A 16,768-nucleotide genomic window follows, 5' to 3' on the forward strand; every position below is an offset into this window, starting at 1 on the left:
TCATTGATCACAGACACACATCACCGATCACAGACACACAATACCGATCACAGACACACATTATCGATTGCAGACACACATCACCGATCACAGACATACATCATTGATCACAGACACACATCACCGATCACAGACACACATTATTGATCACAGATACATCATCGATAACAGACACATCATCAATCACAGACACACCACCGATCACAGATACACATCATCGATCACAGACACATCACCGATCACAGATACACATCATTGATCACAGACACATCATTGATCACAGACCCACATCATTGATCACAGACATACAGCATCGATCATAGACACATCATTGATCACAGACACATCATCGATTACAGACACATCACCGATCATTGACACATCATCGATCATAGACACACATAATTGAGCATTGACACATCACCGATCACAGACACATCATTGATCACTTGACACACATGACCAATCACAGACACACATCATCGATCACTGACACATCATGAGTCACAGACACATCACCGATCACAGTCACACATCATCGATCACAGACACATCACCGATCACAGACACATCAACAAGCACAGACACATCATCGATCACAGACACATCATTGATCACAGACACACATCACCAATCACGGACACACATCATTGATTCCTGACACGCATCATTGATCACAGACACATCATCGACCATAGACACACATCATTGATCGTTGACACATCACCGATCACAGACACATCACCGATCATAGACACACATCACCGATCACAGATACATCATCGATCATAGACACATCACCAATCACAAACACAGCATCAATCACAGATACATATCATTGATCACAGACACATCATCGATCACAGACACATCATCGATCACAGGCACACCTTATTGATCAGAGAGACACATCATTGATCACAGACACATCATCATCGATCACAGATACAAATCATCGATCACGGACACATCACCAATCACAGACACACATCATCGATCACAGACACATCATGAGTCACAGACACATCACCGATCACAGTCACACATCATCGATCACAGACACATCACCGATCACAGACACATCAACAAGCACAGACACATCATCGATCACAGACACATCATTGATCACAGACACACATCACCAATCACGGACACACATCATTGATTACTGACACGCATCATTGATCACAGACACATCATCGACCATAGACACACATCATTGATCGTTGACACATCACCGATCACAGACACATCACCGATCATAGACACACATCACCGATCACAGATACATCATCGATCATAGACACATCACCAATCACAAACACAGCATCAATCACAGATACATATCATTGATCACAGACACATCATCGATCACAGACACATCATCGATCACAGGCACACCTTATTGATCAGAGAGACACATCATTGATCACAGACACATCATCATCGATCACAGATACAAATCATCGATCACGGACACATCACCGATCACAGACACACATCATCGATCACAGACACATGTCATCGATCACGCACACACAGCACCAACCATATACACATCACCGATCACAGACACACATCACAGATCACAGACACACATCACTGATTACTGACACACATCACCAACCACAGACACATCACCGATCACAGGCATACATCATCGATCACAGGCATACATCATCGATCACAGACACATCATCGATCATAGACACATCATCGATCATAGACACATCACCAATCACAGACACATCACCAATCACAAACACATCATCAATCACAGATACACATCATCGATCACAGACACACATCATTGATCACAGACACATCATTGATCACAGACACATCATCGATCACAGGCACACCTTATTGATCACAGAGACACATCATTGATCACAGACACATCATTGATCATAGACACATCATCGATCACAGGCACACCTTATTGATCACAGAGACACATCATTGATCACAGACACATCATTGATCATAGACACATCACCAATCACAGATACACATCACCGATCACAGATACACATCATCAATCACAGATACACATCATCGATCACAGACACACATCATTGATCACAGACACATCATTGATCACAGACACATCATCGATCACAGGCACACCTTATTGATCACAGAGACACATCATTGATCACAGACACATCATCATCAATCACAGATACATCATCGATCACAGATACATCATCGATCACAGACAAACCACCGATCACAGATACATCATCGATCACAGACACACCACCGATCACAGACACACATCATCGATCACGCACACACATCACCAACCATATACACATCACTGATCACAGACACACATCACAGATCACAGACACACATCACTGATTTCTGACACATCACCGATCACAGACACACATCACCGATCACAGACATACATCATCGATTGCAGACACACATCACCGATCACAGACATACATCATTGATCACAGACACACATCACCGATCACAGACACACATCACTGATCACAGACACACATTATCGATTGCAGACACACATCACCGATCACAGACATACATCATTGATCACAGACACACATCACCGATCACAGACACACATTATTGATCACAGACGCATTCTCGATCACAGATACATCATCGATAACAGACACATCATCAATCACAGACACACCACCGATCACAGATACACATCATCGATCACAGACACATCACCGATCACAGATACACATCATTGATCACAGACACATCATTGATCACAGACCCACATCATTGATCACAGACATACAGCATCGATCATAGACACATCATTGATCACAGACACATCATCGATTACAGACACATCACCGATCATTGACACATCATCGATCATAGACACACATAATTGAGCATTGACACATCACCGATCACAGACACATCATTGATCACTGGACACACATCACCAATCACAGACACACATCATCGATCACAGACAAATCATCACCGATCACAGACACACATCACCGATCACAGACACACATCATCGATCACAGACATACATCATCGATTGCAGACACACATCACCGATCACAGACATACATCATTGATCACAGACACACATCACCGATCACAGACACACATCACCGATCACAGACACACATTATCGATTGCAGACACACATCACCGATCACAGACATACATCATTGATCACAGACACACATCACCGATCACAGACACACATTATTGATCACAGACGCATCCTCGATCACAGATACATCATCGATAACAGACACATCATCAATCACAGACACACCACCGATCACAGATACACATCATTGATCACAGACACATCATTGATCACAGACCCACATCATTGATCACAGACATACAGCATCGATCATAGACACATCATTGATCACAGACACATCATCGATTACAGACACATCACCGATCATTGACACATCATCGATCATAGACACACATAATTGAGCATTGACACATCACCGATCACTGATACATCATCGATCACTTGACACGCCTCATTGATCACAGGCACACATCACCGATCACAGACACATCATTGATCACTTGACACACATCACTGATCACAGACACATATCATCAATCATAGACATATCATCGATCATTGACATACATCATTGATCACACACACATCATCAATCACAGATACATCAATGAACACAGAAACACATCATCAATCACAGACACATCACCGATCACAGATACATCATCGATCATTGACATACATCATTGATCACACACACATCATCAATCACAGACACATCATTGATCACAGACACACATCACCAATCACAGACACACATCATCGATCACAGACACATCATCAGTCACAGACACATCACCGATCACAGTCACACATCATCGATCACAGACACATCACCGATCACAGACACATCAACAAGCACAGACACATCACCGATCACAGACACATCATTGATCACAGACACACATCACCAATCACAGACACACATCATCGATTACTGACACGCATCATTGATCACAGACACATCATCGACCATAGACACACATCATTGATCGTTGACACATCACCGATCACAGACACACATCACTGATCACAGATACATCATCGATCATAGACACATCACCAATCACAAACACAGCATCAATCACAGATACATATCATTGATCACAGACACATCATCGATCACAGACACATCATCGATCACAGGCACACCTTATTGATCAGAGAGACACATCATTGATCACAGACACATCATCATCGATCACAGATACAAATCATCGATCACGGACACATCACCGATCACAGACACACATCATCGATCACAGACACATGTCATCGATCACGCACACACAGCACCAACCATATACACATCACCGATCACAGACACACATCACAGATCACAGACTACACATCACTGATTACTGACACACATCACCAACCACAGACACATCACCGATCACAGGCATACATCATCGATCACAGGCATACATCATCGATCACAGACATATCATCGATCATAGACACATCACCAATCACAGACACATCACCAATCACACACACATCATCAATCACAGATACACATCATCGATCACAGATACACATCATCGATCACAGACACACATCATTGATCACAGACACATCATTGATTACAGACACATCATCGATCACAGGCACACCTTATTGATCACAGAGACACATCTTTGATCACAGACACATCATTGATCATAGACACATCACCAATCACAGACACATCACCAATCACAAACACATCATCAATCACAGATACACATCATCGATCACAGACACACATCATTGATCACAGACACATCATTGATCACAGACACATCATCGATCACAGGCACACCTTATTGATCACAGAGACACATCATTGATCACAGACACATCATCATCGATCACAGATACATCATCAATCACAGATACATCATCGATCACAGACACACCACCGATCACAGATACATCATCGATCACAGACACACATCATTGATCACAGACACATCATTGATCACAGACACATCATTGATCACAGACACATCATCGATCACAGGCACACCTTATTGATCACAGAGACACATCATTGATCACAGACACATCATTGATCATAGACACATCACCAATCACAGACACATCACCAATCACAAACACATCATCAATCACAGATACATATCATTGATCACAGACACATCATCGATCACAGACACATCATCGATCACAGGCACACCTTATTGATCAGAGAGACACATCATTGATCACAGACACATCATCATCGATCACAGATACAAATCATCGATCACGGACACATCACCGATCACAGACACACATCATCGATCACAGACACATGTCATCGATCACGCACACACAGCACCAACCATATACACATCACCAATCACAGACACATCACCAATCACAAACACATCACCAATCACAGATACATATCATTGATCACAGACACATCATCGATCACAGACACATCATCGATCACAGGCACACCTTATTGATCAGAGAGACACATCATTGATCACAGACACATCATCATCGATCACAGATACATCATCAATCACAGATACATCATCGATCACAGACACACTACCGATCACAGATACATCATCGATCACAGACACACCACCGATCACAGACACACATCATCGATCACGCACACACATCACCAACCATATACACATCACTGATCACAGACACACATCACAGATCACAGACACACATCACTGATTTCTGACACATCACCAACCACAGACACATCACCGATCACAGGTATACATCATCGATCACAGACACATCATTGATCACAAACACACCTTATTGATCACAGACACACATCATTGATCACAGACAAATCATCATCGATCACAGACACATCATTGATCACAGACACACATCACCGATCACAGACATACATCACCGATCACAGACACACATCACCGATCACAGACATACAGCATCGATTGCAGACACACATCACCGATCACAGACATACATCATTGATCACAGACACACATCACCGATCACAGACACACATCACCGATCACAGACATACAGCATCGATCATAGACACATCTTTGATCACAGACACATCATCGATTACAGACACATCACCGATCATTGACACATCATCGATCATAGACACACATAATTGAGCATTGAAACATCACCGATCACTGATACATCATCGATCACTTGACACGCCTCATTGATCACAGGCACACATCACCGATCACAGACACATCATTGATCACTTGACACACATCACTGATCACAGACACACATCATCAATCATAGACATATCATCGATCATTGACATACATCACTGATCACACACACATCATCAATCACAGATACATCAATGAACACAGAAACACATCATCAATCACAGACACATCACCGATCACAGATACATCATCGATCTTTGACATACATCATTGATCACACACACATCATCAATCACAGACACATCATTGATCACAGACACACATCACCAATCACAGACACACATCATCGATCACAGACACATCATCAGTCACAGACAGATCACCGATCACAGTCACACATCATCGATCACAGACACATCACCGATCACAGACACATCAACAAGCACAGACACATCATCGATCACAGACACATCATTGACCACAGACACACATCACCAATCACAGACACACATCATCGATAACTGACACGCATCATTGATCACAGACACATCATCGACCATAGACACACATCATTGATCATTGACACATCACCGATCACAGACACATCACCGATCATTAACACACATCACAGATCACAGACACACATCACTGATTACTGACACACATCACCAACCACAGACACATCACCGATCACAGGCATACATCATCGATCACAGGCATACATCATCGATCACAGACACATCATCGATCATAGACACATCACCAATCACAGACACATCACCAATCACAAACACATCATCAATCACAGATACACATCATCGATCACAGACACACATCATTGATCACAGACACATCATTGATCACAGACACATCATCGATCACAGGCACACCTTATTGATCACAGAGACACATCATTGATCACAGACACATCATTGATCATAGACACATCACCAATCACAGACACATCACCAATCACAAACACATCATCAATCACAGATACACATCATCGATCACAGACACACATCATTGATCACAGACACATCATTGATCACAGACACATCATCGATCACAGGCACACCTTATTGATCACAGAGACACATTATTGATCACAGAGACACATCATTGATCACAGATACATCATCATCGATCACAGATACATCATCAATCACAGATACATCATCGATCACAGACACACCACCGATCACAGACACACATCATCGATCACGCACACACATCACCAACCATATACACATCACTGATCACAGACACACATCACAGCTCACAGACACATATCACTGATTTCTGACACATCACCAACCACAGACACATCACCGATCACAGGCATACATCATCGATCACAGACACATCATTGATCACAAACACACCTTATTGATCACAGACACACATCATTGATCACAGACAAATCATCATCGATCACAGACACATCATTGATCACAGACACACATCACCGATCACAGACAAACATCACCGATCACAGACATACATCATCGATTGCAGACACACATCACCGATCACAGACATACATCATTGATCACAGACACACATCACCGATCACAGACACACATCACCGATCACAGACACACATTATCGATTGCAGACACACATCACCGATCACAGACATACATCATTGATCACAGACACACATCACCGATCACAGACGCATCCCAGATCACAGATACATCATCGATAACAGACACATCATCAATCACAGACACACCACCAATCACAGATACACATCATCGATCACAGACACTTCACCGATCACAGATACACATCATTGATCACAGACACATCATTGATCACAGACCCACATCATTGATCACAGACATACAGCATCGATCATAGACACATCATTGATCACAGACACATCATCGATTACAGACACATCACCGATCATTGACACATCATCGATCATAGACACACATAATTGAGCATTGACACATCACCGATCACTGATACATCATCGATCACTTGACACGCCTCATTGATCACAGGCACACATCACCGATCACAGACACATCATTGATCACTTGACACACATCACTGATCACAGACACACATCATCAATCATAGACATATCATCGATCATTGACATACATCATTGATCACACACACATCATCAATCACAGATACATCAATGAACACAGAAACACATCATCAATCACAGACACATCACCGATCACAGATACATCATCGATCTTTGACATACATCATTGATCACACACACATCATCAATCACAGACACATCATTGATCACAGACACACATCACCAATCACAGACACACATCATCGATCACAGACACATCATCAGTCACAGACACATCACCGATCACAGTCACACATCATCGATCACAGACACATCACCGATCACAGACACATCAACAAGCACAGACACATCATCGATCACAGACACATCATTGACCACAGACACACATCACCAATCACAGACACACATCATCGATAACTGACACGCATCATTGATCACAGACACATCATCGACCATAGACACACATCATTGATCATTGACACATCACCGATCACAGACACATCACCGATCATTAACACACATCACAGATCACAGACACACATCACTGATTACTGACACACATCACCAACCACAGACACATCACCGATCACAGGCATACATCATCGATCACAGGCATACATCATCGATCACAGACACATCATCGATCATAGACACATCACCAATCACAGACACATCACCAATCACAAACACATCATCAATCACAGATACACATCATCGATCACAGACACACATCATTGATCACAGACACATCATTGATCACAGACACATCATCGATCACAGGCACACCTTATTGATCACAGAGACACATCATTGATCACAGACACATCATTGATCATAGACACATCACCAATCACAGACACATCACCAATCACAAACACATCATCAATCACAGATACACATCATCGATCACAGACACACATCATTGATCACAGACACATCATTGATCACAGACACATCATCGATCACAGGCACACCTTATTGATCACAGAGACACATTATTGATCACAGAGACACATCATTGATCACAGATACATCATCATCGATCACAGATACATCATCAATCACAGATACATCATCGATCACAGACACACCACCGATCACAGACACACATCATCGATCACGCACACACATCACCAACCATATACACATCACTGATCACAGACACACATCACAGATCACAGACACACATCACTGATTTCTGACACATCACCAACCACAGACACATCACCGATCACAGGCATACATCATCGATCACAGACACATCATTGATCACAAACACACCTTATTGATCACAGACACACATCATTGATCACAGACAAATCATCATCGATCACAGACACATCATTGATCACAGACACACATCACCGATCACAGACAAACATCACCGATCACAGACATACATCATCGATTGCAGACACACATCACCGATCACAGACATACATCATTGATCACAGACACACATCACCGATCACAGACACACATCACCGATCACAGACACACATTATCGATTGCAGACACACATCACCGATCACAGACATACATCATTGATCACAGACACACATCACCGATCACAGACGCATCCCAGATCACAGATACATCATCGATAACAGACACATCATCAATCACAGACACACCACCAATCACAGATACACATCATCGATCACAGACACTTCACCGATCACAGATACACATCATTGATCACAGACACATCATTGATCACAGACCCACATCATTGATCACAGACATACAGCATCGATCATAGACACATCATTGATCACAGACACATCATCGATTACAGACACATCACCGATCATTGACACATCATCGATCATAGACACACATAATTGAGCATTGACACATCACCGATCACTGATACATCATCGATCACTTGACACGCCTCATTGATCACAGGCACACATCACCGATCACAGACACATCATTGATCACTTGACACACATCACTGATCACAGACACACATCATCAATCATAGACATATCATCGATCATTGACATACATCATTGATCACACACACATCATCAATCACAGATACATCAATGAACACAGAAACACATCATCAATAACAGACACATCACCGATCACAGATACATCATCGATCATTGACACACATCACCAATCACAGACACACATCATCAATCACAGACACACATCATTGATTACAGACACACATCATTGATCACAGACACATCATCGATCACAGGCACACCTTATTGATCACAGAGACACATCATTGATCACAGACACATCATCATCGATCACAGATACATCATCAATCACAGATACATCATCGATCACAGACACACCACCGATCACAGACACACATCATCTATCACGCACACACATCACCAACCATATACACATCACTGATCACAGACACACATCACAGATCACAGACACACATCACTGATTTCTGACACATCACCAACCACAGACACATCACCGATCACAGGCATACATCATCGATCACAGACACATCTTTGATCACAAACACACCTTATTGATCACAGACACACATCATTGATCACAGACAAATCATCATCGATCACAGACACATCATTGATCACAGACACACATCACCAATCACAGACACACATCTCCGATCACAGACATACATCATCGATTGCAGACACACATCACCGATCACAGACATACATCATTGATCACAGACACACATCACCGATCACAGACACACATTATCGATTGCAGACACACATCACTGATCACAGACATACATCATTGATCACAGACACACATCACCGATCACAGACACACATTATTGATCACAGACGCATCCTCGATCACAGATACATCATCGATAACAGACACATCATCAATCACAGACACACCACCGATCACAGATACACATCATCGATCACAGACACATCACCGATCACAGATACACATCATTGATCACAGACACATCATTGATCACAGACCCACATCATTGATCACAGACATACAGCATCGATCATAGACACATCATTGATCACAGACACATCATCGATTACAGACACATCACCGATCATTGACACATCATCGATCATAGACACACATAATTGAGCATTGACACATCACCGATCACTGATACATCATCGATCACATGACACGCCTCATTGATCACAGGCACACATCACCGATCACAGACACATCATTGATCACTTGACACACATCACTGATCACAGACACACATCATCAATCATAGACATATCATCGATCATTGACATACATCATTGATCACACACACATCATCAATCACAGATACATCAATGAACACAGAAACACATCATCAATCACAGACACATCACCGATCACAGATACATCATCGATCATTGACATACATCATTGATCACACACACATCATCAATCACAGACACATCATTGATCACAGACACACATCACCAATCACAGACACACATCATCGATCACAGACACATCATCAGTCACAGACACATCACCGATCACAGTCACACATCATCGATCACAGACACATCACCAATCACAGACACACATCATCGATCACAGACACATCATCAGTCACAGACACATCACCGATCACAGTCACACATCATTGATCACAGACACACATCACCAATCACAGACACACATCATCGATTACTGACACGCATCATTGATCACAGACACATCATCGACCATAGACACACATCATTGATCATTGACACATCACCGATCATAGACACACATCACCGATCACAGATACATCATCGATCATAGACACATCACCAATCACAAACACAGCATCAATCACAGATACATATCATTGATCACAGACACATCATCGATCACAGACACATCATCGATCACAGGCACACCTTATTGATCAGAGAGACACATCATTGATCACAGACACATCATCATCGATCACAGATACAAATCATCGATCACGGACACATCATCGATCACAGACACATGTCATCGATCACGCACACACAGCACCAACCATATACACATCACCGATCACAGACACACATCACAGATCACAGACACACATCACAGATCACAGACACACATCACTGATTACTGACACACATCACCAACCACAGACACATCACCAATCACAGGCATACATCATCGATCACAGGCATACATCATCGATCACAGACACATCATCGATCATAGACACATCACCAATCACAGACACATCACCAATCACAAACACATCATCAATCACAGATACACATCATCGATCACAGACACACATCATTGATCACAGACACATCATTGATCACAGACACATCATCGATCACAGGCACATCTTATTGATCACAGAGACACATCATTGATCACAGACACATCATTGATCATAGACACATCACCAATCACAGGCACATCACCAATCACAAACACATCATCAATCACAGATACACATCATCGATCACAGACACACATCATTGATCACAGACACATCATTGATCACAGACACATCATCGATCACAGGCACACCTTATTGATCACAGAGACACATCATTGATCACAGACACATCATCATCGATCACAGATACATCATCAATCACAGATACATCATCGATCACAGACACACCACCGATCACAGATACATCATCGATCACAGACACACCACCGATCACAGACACACATCATCGATCACGCACACACATCACCAACCATATACACATCACTGATCACAGACACACATCACAGATCACAGACACACATCACTGATTTCTGACACATCACCAACCACAGACACATCACCGATCACAGGCATACATCATCGATCACAGACACATCATTGATCACAAACACACCTTATTGATCACAGACACACATCATTGATCACAGACAAATCATCATCGATCACAGACACATCATCGATCACAGACACATCACCAATCACAGATACACATCATTGATCACAGATACACATCATCAATCACTGACACACAATATTGATCAAAAACACATATCACCGATCACAGAAACAAATCATCAATCATAGACATATCATCGATCATTGACATACATCATTGATCACACAAACATCATCAATCACAGATACATCAATGAACACAGAAACACATCATCAATCACAGACACATCACCGTTCACAGATACATCTTCGATTATTGACACACATCATCAATCACAGACAGATCATCAATCATAGGCACATCACCGATCACAGACACACATCACAAATCACAGACACATCACCGATCACAGACACATCACCGATCACAGACACATCAACGAGCACAGACACATCATCAATCACAGACACATCATTGATCACAGACACACATCACCAATCACAGACACACATCATCGATTACTGACACACAACATTAATCACAGACATATCATCAATTATTGACATACATCATTGATCAATGACACATCACCGATCACAGACTCATCATCGATAACTTGACACACATCGTAGATCACAGACATACATCACAAATTACAGACACATCACCGATCACGACACATCAAAGATCACAGACACATCAACGATCACAGACACATCATTGATCACAGACACACATCACCGATCACAGACACATATCACCGATCACAGACATACATCATCGATCACAGACACCCATCACGGATCACAGACATACATCACCGACTACTGTCACACATCATCAATCACTGACAGATCATCGTTCACAGACACATCATCGATCATAGATGCATCACCAGTCACAGACACACATCACCGATCACAGACACACATTATTGATCACAGACACACATCACCGATCACAGACACACATTATTGATCACAGACGCATCCTCGATCACAGATATATCATCGATAACAGACACATCATCAATCACAGACACATCACCGATCACAGATACACATCATCGATCACAGACACATCACCGATCACAGACCCACATCATTGATCACAGACATACAGCATCGATCATAGGCACATTATTGATCACAGACACATCATCGATTACAGACACATCACCGATCATTGACACATCATCGATCATAGACACACATAATTGAGCATTGACACATCACCGATCACCGATACATCACCGATCATTGACACATCATCGATCATAGACACACATAATTGATCATTGACACATCACCGATCACCGATACATCATCGATCACTTGACACGCCTCATTGATCACAGACACACATCACCGATCACAGACACATCATTGATCACTTGACACACATCACTGATCACAGACACACATCATCAATCACTGACACATATCACCGATCACAGACATATCATCAATCACAGGCACATCATCGACCACAGAAACACATCATTGATCACAGACACACATCATCAATCACAGACACAAATCATCCATCACAGGCACATCACCATCGATCACAGACACATCACCGATCACAGACACACATCATCGATCACAGACACATCATTGATCACAGACACATCATCATCGATCACAGATACATCATCGATCATAGACACATCATCAATCACAGACACACATCATTGATCACAGACACATCATCGCTCACAGATACACATCATCAATCACAGACACATCATATATCACAGACACATCACCAATCACAGATACACATCATTGATCACAGATACACATCATCAATCACTGACACACAATATTGATCAAAAACACATATCACCGATCACAGAAACAAATCAACAATCATAGACATATCATCGATCATTGACATACATCATTGATCACACACACATCATCAATCACAGATACATCAATGAACACAGAAACACATCATCAATCACAGACACATCACCGATCACAGATACATCTTCGATTACAGACACACATCATCAATCACAGATACATCATCGATCATAGACACCTAATCATCAATCACTGACACACATCATTGATCATTGACACATCACTGATCACTGACAAACATCATCGATTACAGACCCATCATCGTTCACAGACACACATCATTGATCACAGATAACATCGCTCCCAGACACACATCATCGATCACAGACGCACCATTGATCACAGATGAATACCCGATCACTGACACATATCATCGATCACAGACACATCATCAATCACTGACGCACATCATTGATCACTGACATGTCACTGATCACAGATGCATCATTGATCACAGACGCATCCCTGATCACAGACACACATCATCAATCTCAGACACATCATCACCGATCACAGACACAAAGCACTGATCACAGACACATCATCGATCACTGACACATCACCGATCACAGACATACATCAATGATTACTGACACACATCATTGATCACAGACACATCATTGATCATTGACACACATAATTGATCACAGACACATCATCAATCACAGACACATCAGCGATTACCGACACATTACCAATCATTGACAAATCATCGATCATAGACGCATATCATTGATCACTGATACATCATCGATCACTTGACACACATCACCAATCACAGACACATCACCAATCACAGACACATCATCAATCACAGACACATCATCAACCACAGACATACATCATTGACCACAGACACACATCGTTGATCACAGACATACATCATTGACCACAGAAACACATCATCGATCACAGACATACATCACCAATCACAGACACTTCATCAATCACTTGAATCACATCATTGATCATTGACACACATCATTGATCGCAGACATTTCATTGATCATTGACACATCACCGATCACAGACACAACATCGATCACAGATACACATCATCAATCACAGACACAAATCATCGATCATAGGCACATCACCATCGATCACAGACATATCACTGATCACAGGCACATCATCGATGACTGACACATCATTGATTACTGACACACATCATTGATCACAGACACATAATCGATCATTGACACACATCATTGATCATTGACACATCACTGATCACAGACACACATCATCGATCACAGACACACATCACCAATCACAGACACATCACCGATCACAGACACACATCACCAATCACAGACACACATCATTGATCATTGACAGATCATCGTTCACAGACACATCATCGATCATAGATGCATCACTGATCACAGACACACGCCACAGATCACAGACACACATCACCGATTACTGACACACATCACTGATCACAGATACATCACCGATCACAGACACATCACCGATCACAGACACACATCATTGATCACAGACACATGTCATCGATCACGCACACACATCACCAACCATAGACACATCACCAATCACAGACATACATCATTGATCACAGACACATCATCATCGATCACAGACACATATCATTGATCACTGACACATCATCGATCACAGACACGCATCACCGATCACAGACACATCATCGATCACTGACACATCATCGATCACTGACACATCCCCGATCACTGACACATATCATCGATCACAGACACATCATCAATCACTGATGCACATCATCGATCACAGACACATCATCAATCACTGACATGTCACTCATCACAGATGCATCATTGATCACAGACACATCC

At 42.1% G+C, this 16,768-nt stretch overlaps 1 protein-coding gene across 1 annotated transcript in view; it reads left to right on the forward strand.

The window, feature by feature from the left end:
- The window catches only part of kcnh3 (potassium voltage-gated channel, subfamily H (eag-related), member 3), a 771,606-nt gene that overhangs the window by 110,687 nt on the left and 644,151 nt on the right, over positions 1–16,768 (forward strand). The gene's annotated exons all lie outside the window — the stretch shown is intronic.

Source organism: Chiloscyllium plagiosum, unplaced genomic scaffold (genome assembly GCF_037043375.1).
Source record: "Chiloscyllium plagiosum isolate Xiang-an unplaced genomic scaffold, Cpla_swu_hap1 HiC_scaffold_7, whole genome shotgun sequence".
In the NCBI taxonomy this organism is placed as follows: domain Eukaryota; kingdom Metazoa; phylum Chordata; class Chondrichthyes; order Orectolobiformes; family Hemiscylliidae; genus Chiloscyllium; species Chiloscyllium plagiosum.